Raw genomic sequence first — 14,737 nt, forward strand, 5'->3', positions numbered from 1 at the left:
CGAGTGGCCATAATCAGTAACGTTTTCCACTCCGTTAAAGGAGGCCTCCTAGCCTACAGAGGTTACGCTCTACAGGTTTTTACGTGCCACACGAGCCCTAAGGAAGACATAACGTCATTGTGGAAACATATAACACTCGTCACTTGCAACTTTTGCCACAAATGCATTTGTTTGTAGTGGCTCAAAAGGGCTTGGCTTTAGCTTGTTGCCACTTGGGTTGTTCCCTCTCACCAATGCTTGTGCAAAGTGCCAAATAGATGGGGGGGGCAGACCCTCTAAAGGTAAAAGCACACACACAAAATGAAATAAGACATAGCAAACATGGTGTTCTTAATCCTTTAGGAAATTGAAGTGTGCACTAAGCTAAAAATCACAAACACTCTATTTTAGGTGGAAATATTTGGCCACGTCCTACACCAAATACATTAGTAATTGTAATGTTTGTCTTCAATGCACAAAAATAATAACCTACACAAAAGAAAGCCCCAAATTAGTTGCCAAAATAACATAAAAAAACCAACCAAAAGAAAATACTGACATGCAAACTAACAAACTAATCTAATTTAACAAATCATAATAGATCTAAACCAAACCTAATTAAATCTAAATCTAAATCAAAATCAAAATTTAAAAACGATTTAAAACATTAATGAAATTTAAATCTAAACTAAATTAAAATTAAGCTGAGGCTAAAACTAAAATAACAAAGATCTAAGCTAATTCAATCTAACTCACAAAAACAAAATTTAAATCTAAAATTAATTAGAACCAAATCTAATCTAAATTAAAACTTTAACACATCTAATTTAATCTTAAAAAAAGAGTCTAAACAAATTAATTAGCAAAAAATAAAAATAATTAAACTAAGCCTAAACTTAAAATAAACTAAATTTAAAATTCGAAATTAAAAAAATAAATCTACACTAACTAATTTAATTCTAAATCTAGTCTAATTCTAAACTTAAACTAAATCAAATTGAAACTTAAGCTTAAACTAAAAAACAAAAATTAAAAAAAAAACCAAAGTTCTAAAACTAATCCTCGTCTAACTAAAACTAATTAAATGAAACTTAAACTAATGCCTTCAAATGTTTATGAAGTTGTGTGTTTTTTTTTGTTTTTTTTTCTTGCAGCTTATATAAATGGTTTGCAACGTGTTTTTACATCAGACTTATAAAAATGATTTTTCAATGTTTGTTTTGCAGATTTGTAAGAGGGTTTCCAATGTTTTTTTTACAGCAGATAATGAACCAGTTTTTTTTGTTTTTTTTCAGCAAAAAATAGACTGGTTTTTAACGTTTTTTTAAAAGCAAATTGAAAGATGGATTTTAATGCTTTTGATAGCAGATTATAAAATGTGTTTTGAGAATATTAAAAAATGGATTTTAGTAGAGTAAATAATATCTTTGTTTGCAAATTTAACACATATTTATTAGTTATAAAAACCAAACATCAAATCTGCCAAACACCGAGCACATTAGAAATTCTATAAAGCATCAAGAAGACGGACCTATGATCTACAACCATTCAAAAACATATATTAGTAAGAGGTTTCACGTCGGGTTCACCAGAAAATGTAATAAGAAATTTGAGAAAAAGGATTCATAACATAAATTAGTTAACCACGAAAACTAACAAGCTATGAAAATATTCCTAATTCAATCAATAGAAGAATGAAAGACAAAACATCAAAAGAAAGTGCAAACCAAAATGCGGGTGTTTCCTTCATAGCTCCTTCATTGTTCTTCTTTCACCTTCAAATTGTGTGGGTGTCACCTACAAATGCAAGTGAATAGCAAACAAAATGATTGCAAAAGAGCGATTTGAAATCAACAACATAAGATTACTCAAAGCGTGGTTGAAATTGGATGAGAAAATAGTCCAATTTATAGGCAAATTGAGGATTGATTGGATGGCTAAGATTGATTTGAAATTGAAAGAAAAAAAGGGACAAGATTAAATGAGATGACTTGTTAAGTGAGGATAAAAAAGAAATTGCTTTTCCAATGTTGAGGAAGAAATAAAAATAAAGAGAGTTAAGTGAAAAATGAATATTAGAAACATCTATTTTCACTAAAATATGCCAAAATGAAATAGAGTTAAGTGAAAATAATTATTCTGATAATCAACAAACTCCTATATTTAGAAAATGAAATAGAGTTAAGTGAAAATAATTATTCTAATAATCAAAATACCAACTCCTTTCGAGCAAACTTATTACAAATACTAGCTCCTTTCGAGCACCAAACTAGAAACAACAATTGGAAGACCAAGGGTCTCCACATTGAGAACTCAATGCTTTAACCAACTAAGCTCAACCCCTTGGACATTTATTTGATTTATTGCTAATTGGTTATTTATTTATTTATTTTTTATGTTTTATCATTAATTTGATTTTATATTTTATCATGAATTTCTATTTATATAGCATTCACCCATTTAATTAATTAATTTAATTATTATTGGATAGAATTTATTAATTTCTTATTTGTGTTTATACTAATATTATCTTGTTACTAATGATAATAAAAAATAATATAAAGTCTACCTACCCTCTCTCTTGATTGGTCAATTTCATAGAGGAAATTAAATAATAATATTAAAGAATATTTACCTCGATATTGTATATGGTAGGTATAATATATAGTTTAATGAAATATTTTGATTGGATTATGTGTTTCTATAGTTTTTGTTTTAATTTTTATAAATTGGGTTGTTTGTGTGTTCACGGGGGTTGGTATCTCTCTGCAATTTTTTGTTTGAACCTTGTATGAGATTGTTGGAAGTGGGAATTGAAGATTGTTGATTGGAGTCGCTGGATTTTGATTGCTCTCCATCAGTTGTTCTTCCTTTGGTTGCAATTTTCCAGGTTGGAGCTTCATTTCCTCTCTACAATTTGTTTTTGAAAAGATTGTCTGCTTCACGAATGTTGAAAGATTATTTGGGGAATGGATTTGATGTTTAAAACTTTCAATTTGGTTTTGGGAAATATTTGCAATTGCTTGAATGAGTATATGTAGTATTATGAAAATCTGGAATAATAGTGTTGTCGGAAATGCATATTCTGCATTTTCCCTTAATGAACCTATATTTCCTCTTCTATGTGATATAGATTGAGTTTTACAAGCTTTTGGATTGATATTGAAATTTCCTTGTGTAATTTCTACATCTCCTCAAGTGTTTGTATGTAATTGTAAGAATGTTGTCTTTGGCTTGCTGAGAGTTGCTTTCAAGAAGTCTTGGAAGTTTCTTTTTCCTTATTTGTCTATCTTGTAGATGATATAAGTGTTGTTTGGGAATTAGAATACCTTTGGATTGATGTTTTGTATCTCTCTTATATTTACTTCATCTCTCCTAGTTGTTGTGCAAGTTTGGTGAAGTTATGTGCACTTTTGAGTGCAGTTGTGGCTAGAAATTGATGATGAACTCTCTTGGTATGATAATAAACTTTCATTTAAGTGTTTCCCTTATGTCGTTTTGTCTTTCTGCACCTCCTGGAAGTTCCCCTTGATTAGGTGTGTGATCATATTCAAACTTGGGCAAGTTTCTTATCTGTTTTTTAACTTTTCCTTGTATTTTTGGCTCAAAAACCCAAAACGCCATTCTTAAGACCCAAAACACTAGAAGAATTACCCAAAACAATAATATGTCTACTAGGAACACCATTCTGGGAACTGAGAGTGTTGATCTTCTCTAGAGTGCAGAGAATTGCCATTTTTGTCACTATGGTCGAGGAGTCTGATTTTGTGCATTTACTAGAGGAATTTTGTGATTTCATTGAGTTCCTTGAAGGTGTTTATGATGTCATCTTGACCATTGCATGTTTGTTTTGTGCTCCGGTAAGAGGATTTGTGCCTTGTTGTTGAGGATATTTTTCATATGACGAGTTGCTCCAGTGGGAGGAAAAATGCTTCGCTATTGAGGAATGTTTATGAGAGCTCCAGTGGGATGTTATTGCCTCACTTGGATTTGAATTTCTCTTGGTTTATCCTTTTATCTCATGTTTATGCTTTGGTGCATTGTTATGTTGAATTGGTGGAGGCTCTTGCTTTGCATTTAGGTGTATGATTCATATTGTGCTTCAATTTCTATCAGTGATGATGTGACTCTCTTTATGTCATTTTAGAGCCTTCATGATGATGTTGTGATGTTATTGTGTTCATGTTTTACCCTAAGGTAATGGTACATGTTTGGGACAGTGGGCTCTTGCATGTGTAGAACCTAGGTCAGGAGCAATAGACCTCTAGGAGGGGGTCTAGACCTATGGAACCACATGAAGAGTTAACAATTAATTACAAGTGATAAGCATAATAATTAACTAGAGGGATTGGGTAATTAGGAATTCACATAATCAAGATAAAGAATTTGTTGTTGTTATGCCCCAATTAGACAGACCCAGGGAGGTGGTTTTGGGATCTTAGATTGGGAAGACCGTTGAAGCAGTAAACCAATTTCCCTTGTTTAGCTCCAAGGTTGAGAAATATTCCACATGAGGTTAGCATGTGATGACACTCTTCCCTACATGTGTCCATTATCCTTATGCCTTTGTTGTTGACTATGCCTTTAGGAGTTTATTGATTGATGATTTAGCCATGTGATGTGATTTGATCTTTGATTCTTGATGTTATCTTGTGATTGTCATGTTGAGTCCCTTGGTTGTTAGGTGTCAACCTAGGTCTTGAGTGTGAGATGGAACCCGATGTCATCTCCTAGCATGAGGGGTGGTTCCTATTTAGTTCCACACGGTCGGGTCGTTTGATGCGCTCTTCCATTGGGATGTTCTTCATTGGATGCTTGTGTGCTTGGACATGGATTTATATTTTCTCTTCATGTGGATGGATCTTGGAGGATAATCTATGTAAATATAATTGATATCATGTGGTATGTAACTCAAGAAGGATGTAATTGTAAATAAGACTATGTAATCAGTATATTGAGAACATGTATAATAGGACTTGTAGTAGGTTGATTTCAAGATGAGATGTATTGAATGAGATTGTTGTAAATGGATATTCAATTGTATATGTAATTCTTGATTAGAAAGGAATTAAATTATTGAGAGATATGAATGCAATGTCTTGTGTATATCTTGTGGATGGTAGTGAATATGTGAACGATCATGCATGTTGTGATTTGAAAGATGTTATTCTTCAGTGATAGTTATCTTTGGGATATGGAAATAAATAAGTAGTTGTGGATTTGAATGGATTCTATGATTCCTCAATATGAGGTTGAACTATGGAGCTGATTTCTATGTATTAGAGACAATACCATATTATGATGACTTGTAAATGTGGAATAAGAAAATTTACTTACGTAACTTGTATTATTAAGAATTAGGATGTGATGTAGCAAAAGAGACTACGTGCTTGTTCCATGTACTCTTATGCATTAGGTCTTGATGATGTAGAAACTATGATCTTGTAATAAGATGATGTATTAGTACTTGGTTCATGTTGTAGAAATGTTCATTATGTTGGGATTGAGATTCTATGTTGATTTAGGGGATTGAATGATTAGATTATGTTTATTCTTGTAGTATTATATGGTTCTTGAAATTGTTTAGTAGCATGGTATCCTAGTTGGAAGTGATTAAGTGCTTGTTGTTGTGATCTTCCATATGAGTATGGATAGAAATTTTGATGAGTTCTATAATGGTTGTGCTTAAGGAAATAATATAGTTCCATATGTAGGAGAAAGATAAATGCATTTAGATTCATGATGTGTTAAGTGAATAATGAATAAAGATGGGAAATAGGAACATTTGATTTGGTGCTTAAAAAAAACTTAGATGGTAAATGGGGATATGACAATATGCTCGAAGGTTCATAATCGCTTGATAGGAAAAGTATTGAGTAGATATTAAATGGAATGAACGTTAATGATGTCATGATATGAAAGTGTTATTGATAGGTTGTCAACAAGTAGTGGCGTTAAGATACCCTAGGGAAAGAATGAATGGTTATATATTTATGGAGATGATGTTATTTCCGCTTGTGTAGTAAGATTGGTTATGTTTAAGTTATTTATGCATTCATGTTATGTTATGATTTATACATGAGTTAAAAATAGAATTAAGTGATTCTCTAGTGGATCTTGTAAAGATATTCTATGCAATGATGTTATGTGATGCTTTAGTAGACGTTTAAAAAAAATTATCTTTATTTGTTAGTTAGATTAGTTATTTTCTCTAGGGTAGTTTAGCGGGCATTGCAATTAAATAATTAGAGAATTATTCAATTGAAGAGGAATAGTTAGGATTAGTCGATTAAGATCAAGATAGATTGATTAGAAGGAGACAATGATGAATATTAATTAAATAATAAAGATTATTTAATTAATGGTTTAGAATAACAATTGTATATGGTGAAAATGGATAGCAATAAACAACAATATTGAAAGACTAAAATGGATTCAACCACAAAACCCTAGCCTAACAATGAACAAAGATCCACCATAACATATGAAGATAACCTAAGACAATGCAAATAACTCAAAATCACAAAGATTATACCATCACATGTCCAATAGGGTTTTGATCTCCATTCTTCCTATCTCCATTGATCTTGTTTGATATGCTTGCTCTCAGATTTTTGTATGCACAAGAGCTCAACAATGAACGGAATGTGGTTGCAAGTAGAATTGTAGTGTAGCCAAGTCCTCCAAAATCAGTCATTAGTCATTAGGATATGTCATTAGGGTTTGTCAATGAAGAAAGCATCTCCTTAAATAGAAGACACAATAAGAAATGGAGGGTTAAGATTAAGAGGTGTAAAAAGAGAGGTCAGCTAGGATTAGAGGGTAGGTATAAGAAATACCAAAATAATGAAAGAGGTAGGTAGTGTAGGAAATAAGAGATGAATGACATGTGTCATGTGTAGAAAAAGATAATGAATTAATTAAATAAATAAAGATTTATTTAATTAATAGAAGAAATAAGACAATTAAATAAATAAGATATTTATTTAATTTAGGAAAGGGATAATTTAAATAAATAAATGTATTTATTTAAATGAGAAATAAGGCTAGAAGAGGATAAATGAATTAATTAAATAAATAAAAAATTTATTTAATTAATAGAAGAATTAGGCTTAGATAATTAAATAAATAAAATATTTATTTAATTAGACATGACAATTTTGGGTGTCTACATTTTGCCCCTCTTTGAGACAATGCGGCTTGTCGCGTTGTTTCAAAGAAGATAAGATGAACTGATACAAAGTTGCCCCAGAATAAAGAATTATATGCCCCCTCGAGAGATTGGATGAAAATGTCTGAAAAGATTGCAGACAATCTCTCGATAAGAAAGATGGAATAGAATGGGTTGAGTGGATAATGTGACAAAGTCACAGGATGAAGAATACTGACTCGGGAAATGAAGGCGAGGGCTAGGGTAGGCTATAAGATAGGCCACGGGCAAAAGACATCCTCATTGTCATCCACACCCTTAGAAGATCACAGTGCAGAGCGAGAAAAGAGTAGCAGCAGTCAGCAGCGATGGCATTCGTTCATAGATTCGACCGTGTCTGCCGATTCCAGCGACCAGCCGATGCAGGAGAGCCGGTAAGTACCCAAAAACCTCCTCGTACTTTCACGCATTTCGAGTTTTGTCATAAATGCATGTTTAGGAGCAATAAATGCGCTAGGAATAGGATAGTTTAAAAGTGCAAAAACGCGCAACCACGTCTGTGTCAGCGCCAGGCGCGTCTGTGTCCAACAGGCGCGTCTGTGTCGGATCCAGGCGCGTCTGTGACTGGAACCGCGTTTGTGTTGAATGCGGACGCGTTTGTGAAATGTAGCAGCGTCTGTGATTTTTAGTAGCGTTTATGTCATGTAGGGACGTCTGTGTTCCCTGGTCGCGTTTGTGTCTGGCATAGGCACGTTTGTGTTCAAAAAGCGCGTCTGTGTTGCAGAGGCGCGTGTATGCAGTCTATAAGCGCATTTATGAGTTAAAAGCGCGTGTGTGTTGAAAAAGTGCGTTTGTGTGTTTAAATGCATGGTTTTAGTCTTTTAGGTCAAATCGGCAGTTCTGTGATGAACATACGCTGTCGATTGGATAAGCTGCTGAGAGGATACACTCAAGCAGGTCCTCTAGGAAGATTAGGATAGATCAAGGCACTTTGTGATGAACAGGGAGCACCAGGATAGACAGCACTTTGTGATGAACAGGGAGTGCGAATGTGAGTGACACTTTGTGATGAACAGGGAATGTCACACACGTAGAACTTTGTGATGAACAGGGAGCACTACTAGGATAAATAGCAACACTTTGTGATGAACAGTGAGTGTCACTAGGGTAGATAGCCATATGCATTTAGGTAGCGAGTAGCATTTTGTGATAAACAGTGAATGCCACGATAACTGACAAGATTGATTTGCTTGACTGCAGGAGTATTTGCCGATGTTGGAGTCACGGGAGAGATTCCCATCGACTCAGAGACTGCGACCAGAGTTGTCGATTCAGGACATGATTTCCATTGAGGAGATGGGTCTCACACATATGCTCTATGTGCCCGAGTTTTGGGCAAACATGGGGTTGCTGACTGCGTTGGCCGAGAGATGGCACTCAGAGACATGCACGTTTCACCTGCCGATGGGTGAGATGACAGTGACATTAGAGGATGTATATAGGATTCTACATGTTCCTATTGATGGAGAGTTGATCCCCTATGACCGTGACGGTGACAGGGAGGCCTTGAGACGGGTTTTTCAGGATCCTGAGTTGGAGATGCGAGCAGGTCATGTAGCCTGGGACACCATGACTGCCACAGGATTAGCATTGCCGGCAGTTGTTGGGGGAGTCATCAGTGGATACTTGTGTCCAGACAGGGCCACACGAGGATTGGCAGTGGGCTGGGGAGGGGCCTTGGAGACGCTGATGGCAGAGCACACTAGGTATGCATGGGGGCCATGTGTCCTAGAACATTTGTATTATGAGCTACATCAGTTTGTATACCATGGATCAGTGGGTTTGGGCTGCGGTGTGACTCTCTTGCAGGTGTGGGCCTATGAGCACCTTCCCATCACACGACCTATTCATTTCAGAGGCAGAGGACAGGGATAGAGTTTTGTGCACCTATATGCCATGATTACATCCCAGCCTCGGATTGGGAGATTGGAGCACTGGAGGAGAGTCATTGATGACATTGACATGGTGATCTGGAGGCCGTACCTGGGGTGCGAGGAGTGGGAGGACGACGCATTGGAGCTGCCCTACACCTTCCGGAGCAGGTACCTGATTGGGCGGACGCCCTATATATTAGAGAGACAGCTGGTGGACAGGGTATGCAGGCAGTAGGGCAGGATTTAGAGGATGCCCCGAGGCTCGGGCATGTATGCCCGTACGGTCAGAGATCAGGTGCAGTTTGGCCCACTGCTATCATATGATCAGGCAGTTATGCAGCTAACGGAGATGATGCCAATGCCATGGGACATGTGGCCAGAGGTAGATGATGCAGGGATGGACGCAGAGTACTCTGCGTACTGGGCAGAGCATCCATTTCCTAGATTGACAGATCCAGCAGAGCCAGTGGATGGAGAGGGTGGAGGAGAGGATGATGATGGAGGAGGGGATGGAGGTAGGGGCCGGCGGAGGCGGAGGGGAGTGGTGGGAGAGAGACGGGTAGCACCTCGGAGGGAGGGAGGACAGGAGAGAGCAGCTCCAGTGGTGAGAGGACGGGGTGGACTGCCCCTACAGGTGCCAGCAGCACAGGGTCCCAGAGAGGGACAGAGACAGGTGCAGCCAGAGGGACAGAGACAGGTACAGCCACAGGTACCTATATAGGCACAGGGACAGGTGCAGGCAGAGGCACAGGGACAGGCACCTGTAGAGGAGGAGCCACAGGCAGGGACGGAGAGCGGAGACTCCGAGGAGGATGAGGTGGTGAGGCTGCGGGAGATCTGCCAGGGCCAGGCAGATGAGATTGAGGATTTGGTTCGAGAGAGGAACCACCTCAGGATCAGGGTCCGAGACACAGAGCGGGAGAGGGATCAGGCCATCCAGAGATACACAGAGGCCGAGACAGCTCTGAGGGCAGGTAGGCGGGCAGCAGAGGATGCAGGGGCAGGCTACGCATATGTTTTGCGAGCCGGAGAGGAGATCGCCTACTGGAGGGATCTATACTATGCAGCCGTGCCAGCAGATCAGCGGGCTAGGAGCTTCCATAGATCGTCGCGCACAGCGACGGCTACGGGAGGGAGCCGCAGGAGGCAGGCATCCAGCGGTGGGGTTATGGGGCCTTCACCACCACCAGAGAGACAGGGGGATCCAGGGGCGGGTCCATCTATAGCTCAGACTCCGTCGAGGCGAGGCGGCTCCGAGGGAGGGAGTTCCTCATAGCTATAGTGGGCTCCCATTGTATCAGTAGATGTACCATTGTTGTATTGTAGACACCTGCGGGTGATTCTTTTGTAGCCATATGATTCTTTTGACATCATTGTATTATGACACATTTGATTATATATGAGATGATTCATTTTTGCGGCAGCTATATGCATGCGTACCTTATGTGATGAGATGTTCTTATGTGATACCTGTTTTATGATATAGATGCTTATATGATGCAATGCAATACATCTTTGTTCTTTTATGTTGTATATGTGATGCATGATGCAAATGTGAATGTATGTAATGCAAATGAATATGATAATGCAAATGTAAATTGTGCTAACAGGTGTTGTATGCAGGATGTGATGCAATTGTGATATCTATATGTATGTATGAAATGCTTATATGTGGTGATGCAGGTGCAACTATATGAAATGCAAATGTTTTTGGTGTGTCATTATACTCAGTCATGTGATAGCGGGCTATGCAGACTCGAGAAGGACAATGGAAGTCAATCAAGAAAGGGGGATGGAAGACAGAAGGTATGAACGTGAAAGAGCTTCTTGTGCGTTATCATCATTGAGCTTTATTATGGCAGAATAGGTTATGACAATCGAGGCATTTGTTCGGCCCAGAAAGTCATTGTACCTGTTTGCATGGAGATAAGACAGTCACAAACAAGGAATGTCCTAGTTCATACTAGACTCACAGTGTCCTCCTATCCTTGGACAAGTCATAGCATTACTAAAAGACAATCCACAGACAGCAAATGCAAATAGGTGACGATACCCCATCCTCGCCTTTCTAGTCAAAGACATCCTGGAAAAGCTAAAAGACATGTCACCAAAAGATAAAATCAAAAGAAAACCAAGACTCGACACCAACATCCACTGTAGTCCTCAAGTTTAGTGTCTCTTGTCACTTGTATAAGTCTTATTTTGATTGTGGTCACAATGTTCACTTTCACAAAAAAGGATAGATAGCACTGAACCATAATGTTGTCCGAGTCTGTTGAAAGATTTGATTTTGTTAAAGCCCATTGTTGCTGCTGTGTCTCCTCTGAAACTGACTGAATCCATGAAACTGATACTTTATTGCGGAGAAGACGAAACTTTATTGCGGATCTGTGATGCAAGTGCTGCTTTATTGTGGACTGTGCGCGGATAGACTGAAGAAAGCTGAAAGAAACTGTACTCCTCGAAACATGTGATGTTCTCAGTTCCACCCCCATTACTAGACGTAGGAATTGGCCGTAGTCACAGATAGGATCTGATTTAGTATGGATGGAAAAGGGAGCGAAAGGGGAGGGTTATGGATGGCTAACCAATCTTAGTTAGATCAATAACAAGCCATGATGGGAATGGGCAAGTTTATTGTGAACGAATAGGTTGTGAGTGTGTGCAAAGTGAAAGGATGAAAGTGAATCCTGAAGGAGGGAGGAGCAATGTCCCTACGCATGGTGCTGGTGACCCAGTTTTCACCATGGTACTTGCCCAGGGCGCCACCGAAGTGGTTTTCACCGTTGGACGAAATTATTTCTCTTTACTTTTTTGGATTTTTCAAAAAAAATTTGTTGTCACAAGGCGCCTGTTTGCCAGGTTTTCACCAAGTAACGATTTTTTTGTTTTATAATTTTTTTGTATTTTTGCAAATTTTTTATTTTTTTTGTATTTTTGCATTAGGATACTCAAAAAGAGCTTATGTGTAGAACCTGCGAAGGTGCATGCTGTTAATAGGATCCTCTAAGGGTTCACCTTCTGTAGTTGAGAGCTGATATGCCCCAGATCCATATACTGCTGTGATGATGTAAGGACCAAGCCAGTTGGGTTCAAATTTACCCTTCTTTTCTCTATCTTGCTGATTCTTGGGGTTCTCTCTGAGGACTAAGTCACCTATCTCAAATGTGCGAGGCTTGACCTTGTGATTGTAACTGTGACTCATTCGTTGTTGGTAAGCCTTGAGATGATTAAAAGCAGTGTGTCATCGTTCCTCCAGCAGTTCTAGTTCTTGTAAGCGAGAGACCCTGTAGTCTTCATCGTTGATTATGTTTCTCAAGGAGACCCGTAAAGAAGGTAACTCGACCTCAATAGGCAAGATGGCTTCAGCACCGTAGACAAGTGAGTAAGGTGTAGCTCCTGTAGGTGTGCGGACACTAGTACGATAGGCCCAAAGTGCGGGATTGAGTTGGACATGCCAGTTACGGCCAGCGTCGTCGACTGTCTTTCAAGTATTTTGAGAATTGTTTTGTTAGACGCCTCAGCTTGGCCATTACCTTGGGGGTAATATGGTGTGGAGAAACGATGAGAGATATGGAAGCGCTCACAGAGTTCACGAACATCCTGGTTCTTGAAAGGACGCCCGTTATCGGTGATAATGGAAGTAGGAATCCCGTATCGGCAAATGATGTAGTTCAGGATGAAAGCAACGATTTGTTTCCCAGTAACTTGTGTGAGAGGCACGGCTTCAATCCACTTTGTGAAATACTCTGTGGCTGTGATAATGAATTTATGTCCGTTGGAAGAAGGAGGGTGAATCTTGCCTATGAGATCGAGTCCCCACTCACAAAAGGGCCAAGGAGATGCAAGTGGCTGTAGTTCCTGCGCTGGTGCATGTATGAGGTCTCCATGAATTTGACACTGCTTACACTTCTTGACAAACTGATATGCATCTTTTTCCATAGTAGGCCAGTAGTATCCAGTCCTGATGAGTTTCTTGGCCAAGGTAGGACCACTAGTATGCGGACCACATATCCCTTCGTGCACTTCTCATAACGCAATCTGAGCTTCGTCACTCTCTAAACATCTAAGGAGGGTGCCATCTAGACCTCGTCGGTATAGGATATCAGCTAGGATAACGTATCGGGAGGATTGGCGGATGAAAGTGCGGCGTTGGTTGTTCGATAAATCGGGAGGTAAGATGTTGTCGCGAAGGTATGTGAATATGGAACCATATAACTGGGATTCAGGACCAACAACACATATCATTTCCGTAGGAGTGATCTCATATGACGGAATCAGCAGGTTGTCCACCAGGAACTCATAGCAGGTCTCATTTTGCGGTAGGTCAATGAGCGAAGCAATTGTAGCCATGGCATCAGCAGCACGATTCTATTCTCTTGGTATCTGCTCAAACTCTATCGTTGCAAAGTGCTGTTTCAGATTATCTACCAGTTGTTTGTAAGGCATTAGCTTTTCATCTTTTGTTTGATAATCATCAGTTGCTTGACGGATGACAAGTTGAGAATCCCCAAAAACACGAAGTTCTTGGATCTTCCACTGAACTGCAATCCTTAGCCCCGTTGTTAATGCCTCGTATTCCGCTATATTGTTGGTGCAAGGAAATGATAAGCGGTATGACTTTGGTATAGAATCGCCTTGGGGAGTTATAAAGAGTATACCCGCTCCTGCCCCATGCTGTGTGTATGAGCCATCAAAGTATAGTTGCCATGGCTTTGCAGGTGATATTGTTAGAATGGACTCATCTGGGAATTCTGACTGTAGAGGAACATCATCTATCATGGGAGCATCTGCCAATTGATCTGCAATGGCTTGTCCTTTTATGGCTTTTCTGTCCACGTATTCAATGTCGAATTCACTCAAAATCATTACCCACTTAGCCAGCCGCCTAGTAAGTGTAGCTTTGTTGAGAAGATATTTTAGTGGATCAATTCTGGCAATCAACTTGGTCTTGTGAGTGAGCATATAATGTCGTAATTTTTGCGAAGCGAAGACCACAGCGAGACATGCACGCTCAATTGGTGTGTAGTTTAGCTCATATCCCACCAATGTGCGACTGATATAGTAGACTGCTTTTTCCTTGCCGTCAAGTATTTGTTGTGCTAGGAGTGCCCCCAGTGCTGTTGGAGTAGCTGATATGTAAAGTAGCAATGGTTGATCTTGAATTGGTGGCATCAAAACTGGCGGGTTCAAAAGATAGTCTTTAAGTGCCTGAAAAGCCTGTTGACAGTTCTCATCCCATTTGAACTTAATGTTTTTGTGTAGCAGGTGCTGGAAAGGATTGCACTTATCTGCAAGTTGTGCTATGAATCTTCGTATAGACTGGAGTCTCCCTTGTAAAGACCGAAGTTGACTGATATTCTTGGGTGGCGGCATGTCCAAGATAGCCTTGACTTTTGCTGGATCCGCTTCTATTCCTCTTTTAGACACAATGAATCCTAGGAGCTTCCCGGAGGTTACTCCAAAGACACATTTCTTTGGATTTAATCTTACCTTGTATTTTTCCAACCTATCAAAAGTAGCTGAAAGTATATCCAAGTGTGTATTTCTGTCTATTGATTTAACCAAAAGGTCATCGACATAATCTTCCACCGTTACATGCATGAGATCATGGAAGATAGTAGTCATGGCTCGTTGATACGTGGCACCTGCATTTTTCAGCCCAAAGGGCATG

This window comes from Cryptomeria japonica, chromosome 4 (genome assembly GCF_030272615.1).
Source record: "Cryptomeria japonica chromosome 4, Sugi_1.0, whole genome shotgun sequence".
Classification (NCBI taxonomy): Eukaryota; Viridiplantae; Streptophyta; class Pinopsida; order Cupressales; family Cupressaceae; genus Cryptomeria; species Cryptomeria japonica.